Source organism: Aythya ferina, assembly GCF_964211825.1.
Source record: "Aythya ferina genome assembly, chromosome: 3".
Lineage (NCBI taxonomy): Eukaryota > Metazoa > Chordata > Aves > Anseriformes > Anatidae > Aythya > Aythya ferina.
The window spans coordinates 111,355,124-111,372,585 of NC_140298.1; positions in this window are offsets into that span (position 1 = coordinate 111,355,124).

Here is a 17,462-nt window from a genome sequence, read left to right on the forward strand (position 1 = left end):
TGTAGAAAGCAATAAGATTTCCCCTCAGCGTCCTCTTCTCCAGAGTAAGTAACCCCAGTTCCGTCAGTCACTCCTTATAAGTCTTATCTTCTAGTCTCTTCACCAGCCTTGTTGCTCTTCTCTGCACACAGTCAAAACTCAATATCTTGCTTTTAGGGAGGAGCCCAAAGCTGAATACAATATTAAAGGTGTGGTCTCAACAGTGCTGTGTACAATGCAAATAAAATCAATTCCCTTGGGCTGCTGGCCGTGCTATTTCTGATGCAGGCCACAATGCCATTGGCCTTCTTGGCCACCTGGACACACTGTTGGCTCATGATCAGACAGCTCTTGACTGGCACCCCTAGGTTCTGTTCTGCCTGGCAAATTTCCACTCATTCTTCCCTGAGTCTATCGCTGCATGGGTTTGTTATGACCCAAGAGATGGACCTAGCATTTACACTCATTGAATGTCATGCGATTAGATTCAGCCCTCTGCAGATCCCTCTGCAGAGTCTTCCTGCCCTCAAGCAGATCAACAGTCCTGCTTAACTTGTGCTGTCTGCAAACTTGCTGAGGGTGCACAGGATCCCATTACCCAGATTGTTGTTAAAAATGTTAACCAAAACTGACCCAAAGACTGTGTGCCCTGGGAAATGCCACTGGTGACTATTCACGGTTACTCTTTGAGTCAGCCAGTTCTTCACCCAATGAACCGTACACCTGGCCAAGCCACAAGCAGCCAGTTTCTCCAGGAGAATACTGTGGGAAACTGCCAAATGCATTACTAAAATCCAGATAAACAACATCCATAGCCTTTCCCTCATGTACTAAGCAGGTCATCTCGTCATAGAAAGAGATGAAACCCATGTTGTCTACTTCTGATCACTCAATTGTCCCATATGTGTGATGACTGTATGATGACTTCAGAGATATCTGTTCCATAACCTTTCCTGGGAACCAAAGAATTCAGATATTTACTCCATGGAGATCACCTTTGGCAGCAATAGTTTGTGTTTTTTCTATGAAAATTCACTAGTAAATATATAATAAGTAAATATAAATATAGGTTGACATCAACAAATCACTTTATCTCATGGTAATTAAACAATAATTTCTAATTAATTTCAGTCATTTTGGGGGGGATATTAAGTCTATTTTTCTCTGGGAGCTACCAGTTCTCTTTTCTTTATTGTTTTATTTTGTTCAGATGTATGTGTGCAGTCCCTGGAGACATTTTTAGCTTTATGATTTTAGAAATAAGGATGGATTTAATAATATTAAACTTTCAGAAACAGCTTGTCAACTTTAGCTGAACTAGATGCATTACAGGACTCAATAAAATTGCTTTACTAGTGTTAAATCTAGCTTTTAGGTCCATCATTAGAAGTTGTTATCTGCTTAAAACTGGTTTCCTTTATCAATGAATGGTTAATAATGTGAGTTATCTTAGAATTGTATGAAAAGCAGCAAAGAAGGTTTAGTTAAGCCATTTTATCTGTCTGATATGCTATTGACTTCAATTGATATTCCCTCTGGGATGCAGGAAAAAAGCTATTTTGTTTGTTGAAAATTAGGTTACATTCTAAATTTTGACTTGCCTTCCTTGAAGACATGGTATTCCTATATTCCAGCTGCAATTATTGGTTTCTACGGAAATTAAATTATATTTACTGATATTGATATTTCTAAAATTATTGATATTTACTGAAATGATATTTCAAAGGACTTTATTTAAAACTAATTCCTGAAATGCCCAACTCTGAGAGTCTTTACAGGCTTTATAGTAACTCTGGTAGAGTTTGTTTGGGTCTGTCAGGAACAAATACATTCCAGGTATAAATCAGATTAGCACTAACACACAGAATCAAAGAACGGCTGAGGGTGAATTAGAAGCTCTGGAGATCATCTACTCCAGTGTCCCTGCCACGAAGGGTCACCTAGCACACTTTGTGCCAGGATGCATCTGGGTGGGTTTTGAATGTCTCCAAAGAAGGAGACTACAACTTCTCCAGGCAACCAGTTCCAGTGTTCAGTGACCTTCACAGTAAAGAGCTTTTTGATCATACTCGGCTTGAACTTGCTGTGTGTCAGTTTGTGCTCATTGCCTCTCATTCTGTCGCTGGGCACAACTGAAAAGAGTCTGGTTCCATCCTCTTAACACCCTTCTTTCAGATATTTATACATATTAATAAGATCCCCTCTCAGTCTTCTCTCCTCCAAGCTAAACAGGCCCAGCTCTCTCAGCATCTCCTGATATGGGAGATGCTCCAGTCCTCTAATCATCTTCGTAGCCCTCTGCTGGACTCTCTCCATGTCTCTTTTGTACTGGGGAGCCCAGAACTGGACACAGTACTCCACATGAGGCCTCACCAGGGCTGAGCAAGATCCCCTCCCTCGGCCTGCTGGCAACACTCTTCCTAACGCACCCCAGAGTACCATTGGCCTTCTTGGCTACTACAGCACAATTCTGGCTCATGGTTAACCTGATGTCCACCTGGGCTCTGAGGTCCTTCTCTGCAGAGAGAAGGACCTTTCCAGCAGGTCAGCTCCCAACCTGCACTGGTGCATTCTATCCTAGGTGCAGGATCCTGCATTTGCTTTTGTTGAACTTCATGAGGTTTCTCACAGCCCAAGGCTCCTGGCTGTCCAGAGTCCTCTGAATGGCATCACAGCTCTCTGGGGGTTGGACCCAATGATCTCTGGAGGTCCCTTCCAACCCCTACAATTCTGTGATTCTGTGATCTATGCATTTGCCTCTCACAGGAGATTTCCTAATGAGATCTCCACCAAACAGGAATTGTACAGGGCCCTATGATCCCTTGGCCAGTTCTCAACCCACCTCACTTTCCACTCATCCATCCCACACTTCCTGAGCGTGCTTATAAGGATGATAAGGGAGACAATGTCAAAAGCCTTGCTGAAATCCAGGTACTAAGTTGTTTCAGAGAAAATACCTAGCTAGTAAGAAGTAAAGATTCATATTGCACTTGCAATTTTAATCATCTGACTTCATAGTTATACTGAATAAAATAAAACAATGTCAAGGAACTCAATAAAATCTAATTTTTCATTAACATTCATAGTATAGCATCACTACCAATGTACATCAGCCTAAAGGACCCAAACTAAAGTTTTTTGCTGGGATTGCTTATGACTTTTATAATCCTGCCCTGCAGGCTCAAAACAGTCTCTGACTCTCTTTACACCAATACTTATAACTACAGGGAGGGGGGAACAAACCTCCATGTTAATGAACTGTTATTTTACCATCCATATCCCAAGTTGATTATACACAATCTAAAAATCTTGTTGAGGTTGTTTGCCAGCCATGGATGAGACAAATGCTTTGGATTTATGTTTCAGTCATGATTCATCAGTTAGTACTAAAATAAAAAATGTCTTTATGAGAAGTAGAAACAGCATACCAGACAGACGGGATGAGACTGAAGATTCAGTGGTGCATCTAATGGTAAGAACTGGATGGTAGAAATAAACAAACAAACAAAAAATGCCCTTTGTGATTTATTAAGTGTTAAAGAATTGTTTTCAAGACAAGACCAAAAAAAAAAAAAAAAATCTGCTGAAAACTGTCCTGTTCAATTTGGATGGTGTAACAGCTCTCTTACTACATGTGTAGTGTGATGACAGGGGCCTTGAAAGTATGGGTACAGGCTGATTTTACCTGTCAGTTAACATGCCCTATTCCCAAAATAAACATGACTAAAAATAAGTGGTGGCACAAATTCTCTAAGTACAGCCTGACCTCTGCTTGAGGAAATAACATAACAGATTCTTAAAGCTATTAGTAAAAATAATGTATGTAAATGATGACAGAATAAGAAGCTTACATGCATCTATCTAAAATGTTGGGGTGCACTGCATGTTAGAACACTTTCTATTGTAGTTACAGTGGGGAAAAACAAAACAAAGCAAAACAAAACAAAACAAAACTGTGCAGGCAGTTGTACACAACTTTCCATTTTACTGTGCACAGAAAAGCAATTTTGCAGAGCTGGCTTTTCCTGGCAAAATTTCTAAACTACTCTTTGTCCTTGGCATTATTATTATTACAGCTTTTTGTTCCTGACAACTATATTTCTTTAATCATAGCTTTCAGAATATCAACTTTTCAAGAAAAAAAAGGGTTCAGTCTATTTTAAATGTTCACATCTGGATGCACATGTCACACCACAATATGCTGTTCTGAAGTGTATGACACTTTCAGCACAAACATACATATTGTGTTTGTCTCATAGCTACCCAAATTAGCAGTCAGCCATCCATCCATATACCCTACTTTTTATAGGGCAGGGACTCTTAAACATAATTATCCACATGCTGCTGTGTACAAATTTGACTCCTGCAGATTGGTAGTGTTTAGTATGTCACCTGAAAATGGTGCTCAGGGCCTGGGAGAAGGTGGGTGGAGAAAGTGAAAGTGAATCTGTTGCTGTGATAATCAACTGCATTAACTTACTTGGTACTCAGAGGAACACCCACATTTTTGGAAATAAGCTTTTCTGCCTAATTTTTTTATTTGCATCCCTCAGGAGACATTGTAAGACAGCGCTCTTTGTGAGATTTGAGCAGCAGTGATTGACTGTGATATTTGTAGTGTTCATCCACCCTAGATAACTCTCCAGGGAGGAAACCTATCTTCCTTTCCCCTAGTTGGAAGTTAGAGCTCCTGGGGATTTCTTTGATTTATGTGGAAGGAAGTTTCAATACAAGCAGTCTAGAATTAGGAGGATGTAGTGTTAAAATCATGTCTTGTTGGTACGTTGTCTTTGAAGTGCTAAATATACTTGGATCTTAGAGCAAGATCATTACTCCACTTTCCAGTTATTGCAATATTCCTAGTGCAGTTTAGGATAAAACACCACTATTTTAGCAAATACTACATGAATTAGCGTATGTAAAGATATGCCTGGTAAACTTACTACTTGTAAACCTCACTACTTAAAGTGTACTCCTTTGATTTGAGGTGCATGAAGCATGGCAGTGAACATATAGGTAACACATATTTTCAAAGTGAATGTTCTGAGGTTGTCTGTCCTGGGATACATGCCACATGCTTCAAGAAGAAGCATCAGGCCCCACATTAAAAGTATACAGGAACATCTAGCTTACTCATATTCTTTTCCCTGCCTCTGACTTATGCTGGTTTTTATGTGTCCAAAATAAACTTTTTTTTTTTTTTTTTTTTTTTTTGGAGGACTTTCGAGAACTCCACCTATTTTTACTGTACCTCCTTAATTTCAGCTACATCTTAATAAGTTATTTGGAAAGGAGGGGTAAATATTGAACTACATGCAAAGTCAGAATCACAGAATCACAGAATTTTCTAGGTTGGAAGAGACCTCAAGATCATCGAGTCCAACCTCTGACCTAACGCTAACAGTCCCCACTAAACCATTTCCCTAAGCTCTACATCTAAACGTCTTTTGAAGACTTCCAGGGATGGTGACTCCACCACTTCCCTGGGCAGCCTGTTCCAGTGCCTCACAACCCTTTCAGTGAAGAAGTTCTTCCTAACATCTAACCTAAAACTCCCCTGGCTCAACTTAAGCCCATTCCCCCTCGTCCTGTCACCAGGCACGTGGGAGAACAGGCCAACCCCCACCTCGCTACAGCCTCCCTTGAGGTACCCATAGAGAGCGATAAGGTCGCCCCTGAGCCTCCTCTTCTCCAGGCTGAACAAGCCCAGCTCCCTCAGCCGCTCCTCGTAGGACTTGTTCTCCAGGCCCCTCACCAGCTTCGTCGCCCTTCTCTGCACCCGCTCAAGCACCTCGATGTCCTTCTTGTAGTGAGGGGCCCAAAACTGAACACAGTACTTGAGGTGCGGCCTCACCAGAGCTGAGTACAGGGGGACGATCACCTCCCTAGCCCTGCTGGTCATGAATCTTTGTTCTGAATTTTTTGTATATTTCTAACAGAACAGCATGTGCTATTCTGCACAAGGAACCTGAGGATTAGATGTTCTTGGACAGATCTCCATGTATGAAAGATATTTATGTTTTCAGGTGAAAGCTTACAATATTATCTGACTTGTAAATACTGTAAGCTAAAACAAGGGAGCAACTGCTACTTTAAAGAGAGTTACCTTTTGCAGTTTTCAGATCCTTTCACCCTGCATATAGGTGTTGAAGGAACCCTCTGAAAGTTGAAATCATAGTGACTGATACAAATGTGCTTCCTTATAACTTTTTGATATATTGTAAGCTTCAAGTAACTTGGAGTTATATATGATTTATGGCCCATGGCACAGTATTTTACAAAAAAATCAAGATATACATAAACTCTTGTCACCATCAAAAGTGAATACATTACAAAATTATTAAAAAACATGTGACACATGACAACATGAAATACTGCAATATATCATGAGGTGGCATGAAAGTCAGCTAGTTGTACCACTGTTTTCAAGAACAGGCCCCATAAATTAAATCTTCACTGGGTCAGGGCTACTCCAGTCTGCCTCTTTTTCTTGTAAGACAAATGGTTTGAAAGGGGAATATTCCCATTTTTACCTTGACATTCACTATTTCGGTGCTGAAAGTCCACAACAATGACAGATGATTTCTAAGAAGTATTACAGAGATAATGATTCTTCCCACAGTGAGACGTCGCTGTGTTAAACTATTTAGTGCTACTGTGATGAAGTGAACATAATATCCTGCATAGTCCACGACCTTATCTCTCTTCAGTTTTCTAGTGGTAGAGGAAAGATGTATTTTTAATCATGTATTTTAAATCTGATTTCTAAACATTTGTGTTCTCCATTTCACAGTGTCAGGGAGCTAGCTCCCACTTCAGTATGTCACAGCATATCCATTTAAAGTAGATAAAAGATTTAAACTGCAAAATTCAGGCCCAGACACAGCTTTCAAAAGAGCTCAGATTTCATTCACAGTTGGAAAAGATCATTAAATGTCTGAGGAAACAAAATTCACAGCTGGATTCAGATTCTGATCCAAACAATTGCCTTCTCTTTCTTCATTCACCCAAAGTCAATGCACATTTCTCTCCATTACCTTCTTTGTAACAGCATGCTGGACTAAAGTTCCTTTCACATTCTGTTATGTATACAGACCATCCAAGTTTACTGTGTCTGAAAATGTGACAAACTCACTGGCATTTTCATTCTACCGAGTCATTATGAAAACTTTAAATAACACTGGATCTATGGCAGATTCCAAGCAACCATATTATATTTATCAGAGCAGTTTGACAAATTAAAGATTGGAAGCAATTGTGTAAATACATTTTTTCTACTTGTTTTCCAGCATCTGTATGGTATTTGTACCATCCTATGGTACAAAGCATATTATTCTGGTATGTTTATGGAAGTATCATCATATACCGTGTCTCTCCGAAGTTCAAGAATTTGCAGTCTACTCTCTACTCTTTCTTGACAACCCACGAGGTTGACTCTCATGTTGCAAGATGAAATTAAGTTCATCTAACATGTTCTGGTGTTGTGTTTGTTGTTGTTGCTGTTTTTGCAAAAATCCCTGTTGTCTGGTACTTAGCATCTTGCTGTGATCTAGGTGCTTACAGTTTGATTATTTGTTGCATTTGCATTAACTCTGCAAGGAACTAAAGTACATTGACCTATAATTCTCTGGCTTTTACTTTTGTCTGCCTTCGAAAACAAATTTCTCAGGACATTCTGTCAAAGACATGTTATCTTTCAACCATTACTAAACAGTGAGTTTTCTCAGTAAATATGCAAGAAAAGCCCAACCAAAATATATATTCTTATTTAATTGCAATATTGAGAGTAGACCAACATTAAAATAAGAAATGTGAGTGAAGGTGCCTTCCTTATCACCTGCTGTCCACTCTTGAGAAGATCTGGGATAAAGTACATTGAAATCTGTTTTAAATAAAAGCAAAAGGAAAAATTATTTTGAGGATAACAAAAATGTATATGCTAATTTGCTGCTGTGCCTGAAGTAGGCATGCTTTGACTTTTTTTCTTTTTTTTTTAATAAGTTCTTTTCCATCATGGTTTTTAAAGAAATCAAATATTAAAAAGAAGTGTTTTGATAGATGCTGCATCATAAGTATTCTTTTGAAAAATATTAAACTTTTTTTTTTCTTTTTCTAAATTGCCAAGGAATAACTGAAACTAGATTTTTTACATCACTGAATCCCATAAGAAAAGTCTCTTCCATTTTCTGTTTATCTCAACTTTCTTCTTAGCAAAACCAATTTCAGCTGCTCTTCCAGCCTCAATGTTTTGACTATCAAACTTCAAGAAAGTAAATGTTCAAAAGTTGTCATCAGATCCAGTGGACAGACACAGGTTAAGAAAAACAGATAGTACACCTAAGGTACTGTAGTTTCTTTCATCTGTCAAAGACTACACATACTAGACTGAAAACAAGGCAGAGCTGATACAGGTGCTTAAGACCTCTCTCTGGAATTTTACCTGTCCTGTCCTGAACTCGCAATCAGTCAGAAACTGTTTTTTTTTGTTGTTGTTGTTTGTTTGTTTGTTTGCTTGTTTGCTTGTTTGTTTGTTTTTTACTTGCAGGAAGCCAAAATATTGAATTTAATTTTTTGCATACAGGTACAGGGATGTTTAATTACACGAATGGTTGACAAGTGGGCAAGAGAAACTGAAGACATAATAAAAGGATAGGAAAAGTGAATGACAAATTATTGGAGTGTTGAGGTGGAGTATGGAAAAAATAATTATTTTTAGCCTACAAACAGCATATGAATTCTTACATAAAGAGATGAGAAAAATTCTCCCTGAATTGTAATTGCCTGTATCTAAGTAACTGAAAGAGTTTGTGATAACTAATAGCTGATGACACCACTTAAAGATAAAACTAGGACAGAGAGGTTTTTGAAGAAAAAAACAGGAACCCTAGGCCTCAAGAAAACTACATTCATCAGTGATACATTCCAGGAGGACAATGAGGCATCATGGAAGAAAGGAGAAAGACCAAAAAGATAGAGAAAAGAATTTGTTCCCTATTTTGATTCTCAACATTGTATTGAGTTTACCTGACAAGGTTTTTGTAGTCGGGGGGGGGGGGGGGGGGGGGGGTTGCAAGGGTGGTCTCTGTGAGCAGAGCCCAGCAACTGCCCCATGTTAGATAAGAGCCAGTTTCAGCCAGCTTCAGATGGACCTGCTGCTGGCCTGAGCTGAGCCAGTAAGTAACATTGTTTGCACTTCTATGACAGCAGATTTAAGAAAATGAGAAAAAAAAAAAAAAAGCTGCACAACAGCAGCTGGGAGAATGAGCTGTTGCAGCCTTGCAGCCTGCAAGGTCAGTGCAGAAGGAGGGCAGCTGGGGGGACTGTGTTTTTAGTTTATTTTTTATTTTCTTACTGATCTAGCTTGTTAGTAATAAGTAATAAATTGCTTTACTCTCCCTATACTGAGTTTCTTTTGCCTGTGGTGAAAATTGAGTAATCTCCCTGCCCTAATCTCAACCCATGAGCCCGTTTCATCATATTTTCTCCCCCTTTCCCTTTGAGGAGGGGGAGTGAGCAGTTGTGGTGGAGATCAGCTGCCCAGCTGAGTAAAATCACTATAATACATACTTGGATATCACTATATATATATTTGGATGGCCTTTATGCTTTACTCAGGCCTTTCCTCCCTCATTTTTTTCTACATTATCAACATCTTCCCTACTTCAGTGCTTCTTGTCTAGAAAAGCCATCTATGAATTAATAGTGAAAAGAGAGGTTGTAATCCAGATGCAATTTTTATAGGAAGCATTCTGGTTTGGTTGGGATAAAGTAATAATGGATATTAAATCACTTACTCTGTTATGAGCTCTGTTTGCAATTAGAAGCCTCATCATGGCAGCTCAGATGCAGATATACGAAGATCTGGGTTATCCTGCTTTGCTATGTGTAGTCTTAAGGGACAATAATTGGTAGCTGAGGAAAGGGTTGTTGCCTTGCTCTTTGCATATGATTAACAGAAGAAGGAAAAGCCCCAGAGTCATTCAGCCTACTGAAAATCTAAACTTCTGTTTTCCTCCTTGTGTCTTCTTTCACTTGTTGCATGAATGTCAGTCACATAGGTATCCTCAAGAGCTGGATCTGCAAGAAATGCAACAAGGGGCTTCCAAATTTGCCCGGGTGAAGAGTTGCAGGACAGTAGCATCTGAATAAAGAACGGGGAAGCTCAAGCTATAGGAATTGACCTCAGTGATGAGTGGAAAGGGGGTAAATCCTTTCATGTGAATGCCAGTACCCAGTAATAACTGATCATCAAAAGAAGGAGTAATAGAATCTTTATTTAAAACCAAAATATAAGGACCAAATCAAATCAGTAAATTATTGAAAAGGTGAATCTGAGGGTTTACTGTTAACTCCAGCAATCAATATATATCTGAACAGTTAAGGTTTCCTTATGCTTCCTTAAAATATTTTTCTATGGACTCTCAACTGTGGTAGGACTTTAATTTCAGAAGAAGCTAAGATGCTAATCCTTAGCTCAGAAGGTATAATTATGGAGTTATGTTAAAATATTCATGGCCTTAGGTAAAAAGGAGCTCAGTGGCTAGCTTATAACAAAGAAGCATCATTTACACCCTTCTGATTTGCACGATAACTGAATAAACATTAAAGAGACTGAAAATTCACTTAAAATACAATGTGATATAATGGATAGGTCCTTGGTTTTATCATCCCAATTCTGAGCCATATCTTGGCTTTGCCACTGACCTGCTCATGAAAGTTATTTCACCTATCCTGTCTGTTGAAACTATACAGGAAATGACTTTCACCATGTATTTGTGCAGTGTCTAACACAATAGGTCTCCAGGTGCTATTGCAATCCAAATAATGAATTATTAACTAGTTCCATTATTGCAATATGTTCAACAGAGTTTGTTTTACATTTTCACCCAAAACTATGGATGGAATGATGGAGGCTATTTGTCACTTTCTTCTAAAATGCCCTATGACTGAAGCTCATCCATTTTAAAAGAACCAATTTGGATATGTGTCTCTTACTACTGCAATTTCAGGTTTTCTTGTTTTCTGTCTCCCTACAAATGTCATTAACACAGAGATACAAAAAAGAGCTAACAGTAGGGGGGATAGTGGTTTTTATGTTCTTATGCACGACTTCCATTAGCAGTAATAGGTGTTATATGTCTAAACTGAGAGAGCAGACATAACTTTATCTGGAGTAAATGACATGTAAAGTTACTTATGGCATGAAAGGAAAAAGCTAGAGTATATTTTATTATGGATTATATCCCTGATTGATGTCATACAATATAACTAGATATTTAAGGAGAATTTCATTTCATGCTAACACAAATGACTTATTACGCAGCCTTTAAGAATGCAGAGTTAACATATTGATTGGGAAAATTCAAACTTGAGTATTTTCTCTCACTGTGGGAGATTTAAAAATGCTTTATTTTAGGTCTACTAATAAAGAGAAGCTTTTAAAACCTGTTTTTAATATTATTCTCTCAAAAATTGCAGAAAGCAAGGAAACAGAAGTGAAGGAAGTATTTTTTTCTTTTTCTCTCACCATCAAGAATACTGTTTTTTTTTTTTGGTTGCTTGCTTTTCCTTTTTTTTTTTTTTTTTTTTTTTTTTTTTTTTTTTTTCCTGGCCAGTGAGTAAAATTGCAAGTCATCTTTCTTTCTTTTTTTTTTTTTTTTTTTTTCTTTTAAAGCTAAGGACACTGTGCTCAAGTGGAATTTGTCAGATTTAATAAAGTAGAATGGTCCTAAGGAGGAAATTATTTTCTATTTCCAGTGGTGCATCTGTTTGTAGCATGTACTTTCTCTAGCAAATGCTAGTTTGCCTACAACAATTGCAATGAACTTTAATTGTGTGCTTTAGTAAAAAGTCTTAATTTTGATGTGAGTCCCTTCAGGTAGCAATGAATTGACTCACATAATCACACCTCCCTGTAGCAGATAAAAATAACCACCTTGATTTTCCCTCCTTCCTTACTTTTTAGAAAATGGTTGTATTTTTATGAGTTCAGCCTCACAGTAAGCAGGGATCTATAAGCTTTGGAACCTAAGATGGTCCTGCAATAACAGCTATTTTGAAACCATTACAGTAATTAATCACAGAAGGAGCTACTGGAAAAAAATCCTATAATTTTGACCATATAATTGAATTTTTATTGCTTTTAAACTGAAGTGTTTAGACCTTGAGAAAATCCGCTCAGCAGGAAAAAAACCTTCCTTTTTGCTTTTCCTTCCTTCTGTGCTTTAGACAAAGCTTGGCAGAGCTCACAAGCTAAGTGGGAGCTGATTTAATAGCTCTTTATTTCAGTCTACTTCCTAATGAAGAAGAAAAGGTCACTTAAAAATGATTTGCTTAACAAAATGTACTGATCCACTGGAAGTGGGTTGGTATACAAAGTGAAGACTCTACATCCAACACTGGTACTGGCACCTTGCAGAGAAAGAAATCCATATGTTAATAGGAGGTGTTCTTCAGTCACCAGTTATGTTCACTAGCCTTTCCAGAGGGCTAAGAATGAATATTGAGAATGTGTTGTTGAGCAAATCTACCATATAAACAAAAGGGATTTTAAAATTACTTTTTATCTTTCTTTTTTTGTAGTCTTTTTTTTTTTTTTTTTCAAATGAAATTGAGAATTTTTTAGTCACCCTAGATTTGAACTTTATAAAATAAACAAAAAATATTTGCTAAAAATATTTTCTCCTTTTCACTTAGAGGACCAATCACTGGAAAAGATTAAGAGAGATACAATAGGGATAATGAAGATAATATAGGATTTATAAACCTTCTTTCTCTTCCTTCTCCCACCCCCAAAATATTCCTTTGATTGTCAATCTTTAATTCTAATATTCATCAATAACCAATAACTATTACTGATAGTTATTATAAGTTTCAAGCACCATCTAAGTGGTGTAAAAGAGGTGAAAAGGAATATGGAACCCAAGTCACCCTATAGTAAAACTCATATTTATAGTTTAAATGTGTTTAATGTTTAAGTTAAATGTGTTTAAGTTAAATGTGCTAAGTAAATGTGTTTAATGTTTAAGTTATCCTTTGGATAACTTCAAGCACATTGAGATGTCTATTTAATATGAAAAGTAAGAAGTGGAATTTAGGCAGTCTGAGTTGGATCACTAGTTTTCTTTACCTATGGAGATAATCTTAACAGGAGTATACAACACTTCTTGTTCACATTTTTCTCATGTAACAGCATGGTAGATTAATCCCTTGCATGGACAGATACTGAAAGGACAGGGGAAAAGCAACTGTGCTAAAATGTGTAGTATAAGAATGTGCTAAAACACATAGTGCTGTGCTAAAATGTGTTCATTCAAAAAGTTGGGTGCCTGTTAAGAGGCCATACATATCTTTCCCAGTTTTCTAGATGCTGAACAAGGCAAACTTTTTATAGAGGGAGATTATATGAAAACTTTCTAGAGTTTGAACTTCCTTTACTTCTGAAAGAAAAATATCCAAATCCTCATGATAAAATTTTGTAACTAAAACCACATTAATTTAATGAACTAGTTACTGGGGGGAAAAAAAATAAAAAATAAAAAGGTATCAACGATAGCCTTTAAAGTTTTCATTATTAAGTGACCTTTTAAAGAGACTTGATGTAAATTCTACTCTTTATTTTCCCATATATCACAATAATTCTAGATTATATTAATTGTGCTTAATGAGAACGTTGCCTGCTTCTCCATCAGAGCTGTGGAAGCAGTGCTTTAAGGAGGTGTAATGGTAGCCTTTTGAGGACAAATAACTTGAATAAAGTTTTTTACATATCTTAGTAAAAAACTTGTGTTTCAAAAATGATCTCAGACCTCATCCTTCAATTTCTGGTCAGCAATTTTACCATCATGTTAAAATCCTTTGAGCTAGTGATAACATTCTTTTTTTTTCCCCTTACTATATTCTGCTGTTTACATGTCATATGGCAGAGATGGTCCCCATATTAAAGAACACTTAAAAGTCATATGAAATCTTTATTTACTGCAGAAAGCAACTTAGAAGAGTTTCACTTCATACATAGTGTAATCTATGCATGTACTAAGAGGTTAGCTTTCAGGTCTTATTTTTTAATGATAATTCAAAATTGTGTTTTAAAATCTCTAAATCTCTAAATCTCTGTGGATGTGGTCTCTGCCAGATTGGAGACTGTTCAATATACAATTTGTTTGTTTTACTGTGTGTAGTTTTTTGGTTTTGTTTTATTGTTTGTTTCTCTTTTTGTGTGTGTTTATCCTAGTGATAGCTATCACTTTTATTTGAGAATTCATTTACTTGATTTGTTTTCTGTTAACAAAACTAATGTCCTCTCAGTGGTATCCTTTTTTCCTTTTTGTTAGATGCCTTTGACGTCTTTTCTTCCTCTGCTGGTGATATTTGTTTGTTTTTAGCACTTAGTTTCAATTTTAGCAAATATATATATATGTTTTTTGTTGTTGTTTTTTTTTTTTTTTTTTTTTTCCTGGAAGTTGCATCAGCAACTTTAGTCTATCTTGTTTGTTGCATTGAGTTTTTAGCAAAGATCTAAGTAAATCTCCCAAAACTCTTTTCTTCACAAAGAAGAAAAATTGTCTTCTTAGATATGCTATAGAAACGCTATTCTATAATAATTTAGTACTTATGTCATCCTCTTTCCGTGTTTTAAACTCCTATGGTCTGCAGTAGAGTCCTGTGTTTTTTCAAATTTACATATTTCTAACTTGTGTAATATGCATAACCCACATTTAAGATGATTAGGTAGTAATCAAGCTATAATATTAATAATTATGTATAATTAGAACATTTTAATGATCTATCAACTATTAATAAACTTTATGCTACTTAATGAAGAGATTGTGACTTCAAACATAGCTCCACCAATCCCCATGTTTCTTCTACAACTGATTTTCATTAATCTATTCTATTAACTCCAATGATTTTCATGTATAAAGAAGACCAAAGACTGCATAGCTTAACAAATATGACTTTAATACCATAAAGTTACTAGTAGAAGGTCCAAAATTTTGTGCTGACATGAGAGTGCTGGGTCTCAGAACTTTTCTGGTTGTATCCTGGAGTGAGATGAATTTAACTTCTTTTAGCTGTGATAGCACTTCCGTAGTGGTCAAGTGACTTTGCCTAAATTTGTTTTAGCTTTATTTTGGTTCTGTGCTATAGTGGGATGTAACACCTATTACTCATTAATAGAAAGTAAAAGCAAGCAGCTAGCATGCATTATATACAGTATTATATTTAATAATGCAATACATGATATAAAAATAATATATTAATATATTAAAACAATAACGCATGATAAATATATAATGATGTACATTAATGTAATAATATATAATCTATTTTATATAGAAATATATGATAATAATATATTTAATATTTTAGCAGAGTTTTCTTTAGAAAACTTTAGAAATCACAGAATATGATAAGAGAACAGAGGACAGTGAATCACTGTTCTCTGAGGGAAAATACTAATTTGATAAGTCGGGCAAACCCAGTTTTAAGGTTAAGAAGGAAGACATGGAACTAGGACAAATGAGGAAACAGCAGCTAAACAGGTGATGGAAAGTATCTAAAAATAATTCCAGGTGGACCTAAGACTGAGGGAGAAACTGCCATCAGCATTATGTTCCTCCCCATGAAGAACTCAGGACACTGACAGCCCATTGCAACTCCCACTTCTGTATTCCTGAGGACCAGCCAAGCTTACCCTTCAGACCTACTGGGGCAGAGGAAGGGTGGGAATGACACCAGTGGAAAGAGTCATACTAAAAGTTCACGTATTAAAAAAGCTCTACTATTAATGATACTTTTCTATAATTAGAATATGGACTAGAAGTGTTCTTATCTTTGCAGCTGGACTAATAAAAATATTTGTTGTGTTTTACATAGATTTCTAATCTACAGTAAACTCTTGGCTTTGTGTTCTTTTTTGCCCATAACAAGATTTAGAGTGAAACAATTGCCTTTGGTGAGGGAGAAGAAAAAAATAAAAATCTTAACCTACCTAGATAAATATGCTCAAGAATTAAAAATAATATCTTCCTCATAGTCATATAGCCATTTTATTTTTATTTTAAAAGGCAAGGTTAAGATCATTTCTTACTTTCCACTAATATGTGGCTGGAAGTCTACTTGGTAAAATATCTTATCTAAATTTCCTGAGGTTGGAATGTTTGAAGTGAGGAAAAATAGCAATTTATTTCTTCTTGTTGTTGTTCTTATTATTTTATTTTCAATATTTTAAAAGTTGCTGTTTCTTTTAACTACAATCTACATATGTTTATACCTAAGGCTTGAAAACTTTCAGTAGACAGCTTCCACATTTCAGAATTTGACAAGAGTTCACATCTTTCTGTTGACAAGGAAATAGTATTTTTTGATAGGGCTTAATGGGAGATCCAGGCATGTACTTGTGTATTTGACCATATCTCAATCAAATAGAAGTATTTGTGTTTATGTGTCCACTGTATGTCCATTACATATATATTTACCTTGTGAGACAATTACTGAATAGCTTGAAAAAAAAAATCTCTTCCACAAGAAAAATGCGATAATACTCATATATAAGACAGATACATATTGGATACTGTAACACAAGAGAGCTGACAGTAGCAAGTCTGTAAGACTTTTCATTTGAATTCTTTTACTGATTATTGACCACTGAAATTTACAAAATTCTATCTGCTTTAGACTCCTCTGCCCTCTTACAAAGAGTGAATGCTGATAAGCCATACATGAAGAAAAAAAAAAAATTCTAAAAAGTGAGTGTATGAGTTTTTAAGATAATATTGTTAGAAGGGAAATAGCTGTAAGACACAACCTCTGCTAGAATAATAGGAAAAAAAGTAGTTTATGGTATATGGTATATTTTCCCCCTGTACTCAGCTCTGGTGAGGCCGCACCTCAAGTACTGTGTTCAGTTTTGGGCCCCTCGCTACAAGAAGGACATCGAGGTGCTTGAGTGGGTGCAGAGAATGGTCACAAAGCTGGTGAGGGGCCTGGAGAACAAGTCCTACGAGGAGCGGCTGAGGGAGCTGGGCTTGTTCAGCCTGGAGAAAAGGAGGCTCAGGGGTGACCTTATTGCTCTCTACAGGTACCTTAAAGGAGGCTGTAGTGAGGTGGGGGTTGGCCTGTTCTCCCACGTGCCTGGTGACAGGACGAGGGGGAATGGGCTAAAGTTGCGCCAGGGGAGTTTTAGGTTAGATGTTAGGAAGAACTTCTTTACTGAAAGGGTTTTTAGGCATTGGAACAGGCTGCCCAGGGAAGTGGTGGAATCACCATCCCTGGAAGTCTTTAAAAGATGTTTAGATGTAGAGCTTAGGGATATGGTTTAGTGGGGACTGTTAGTGTTAGGTCAGAGGTTGGACTCGATGATCTTGAGGTCTCTTCCAACCTAGAAATTCTGTGATTCTGTGATTCTATAGGAAAGTAAAAATATAAAACTGAAATACACTCCTTAGATAATCAAATCAGGCTCTTATAGCTACTAACAT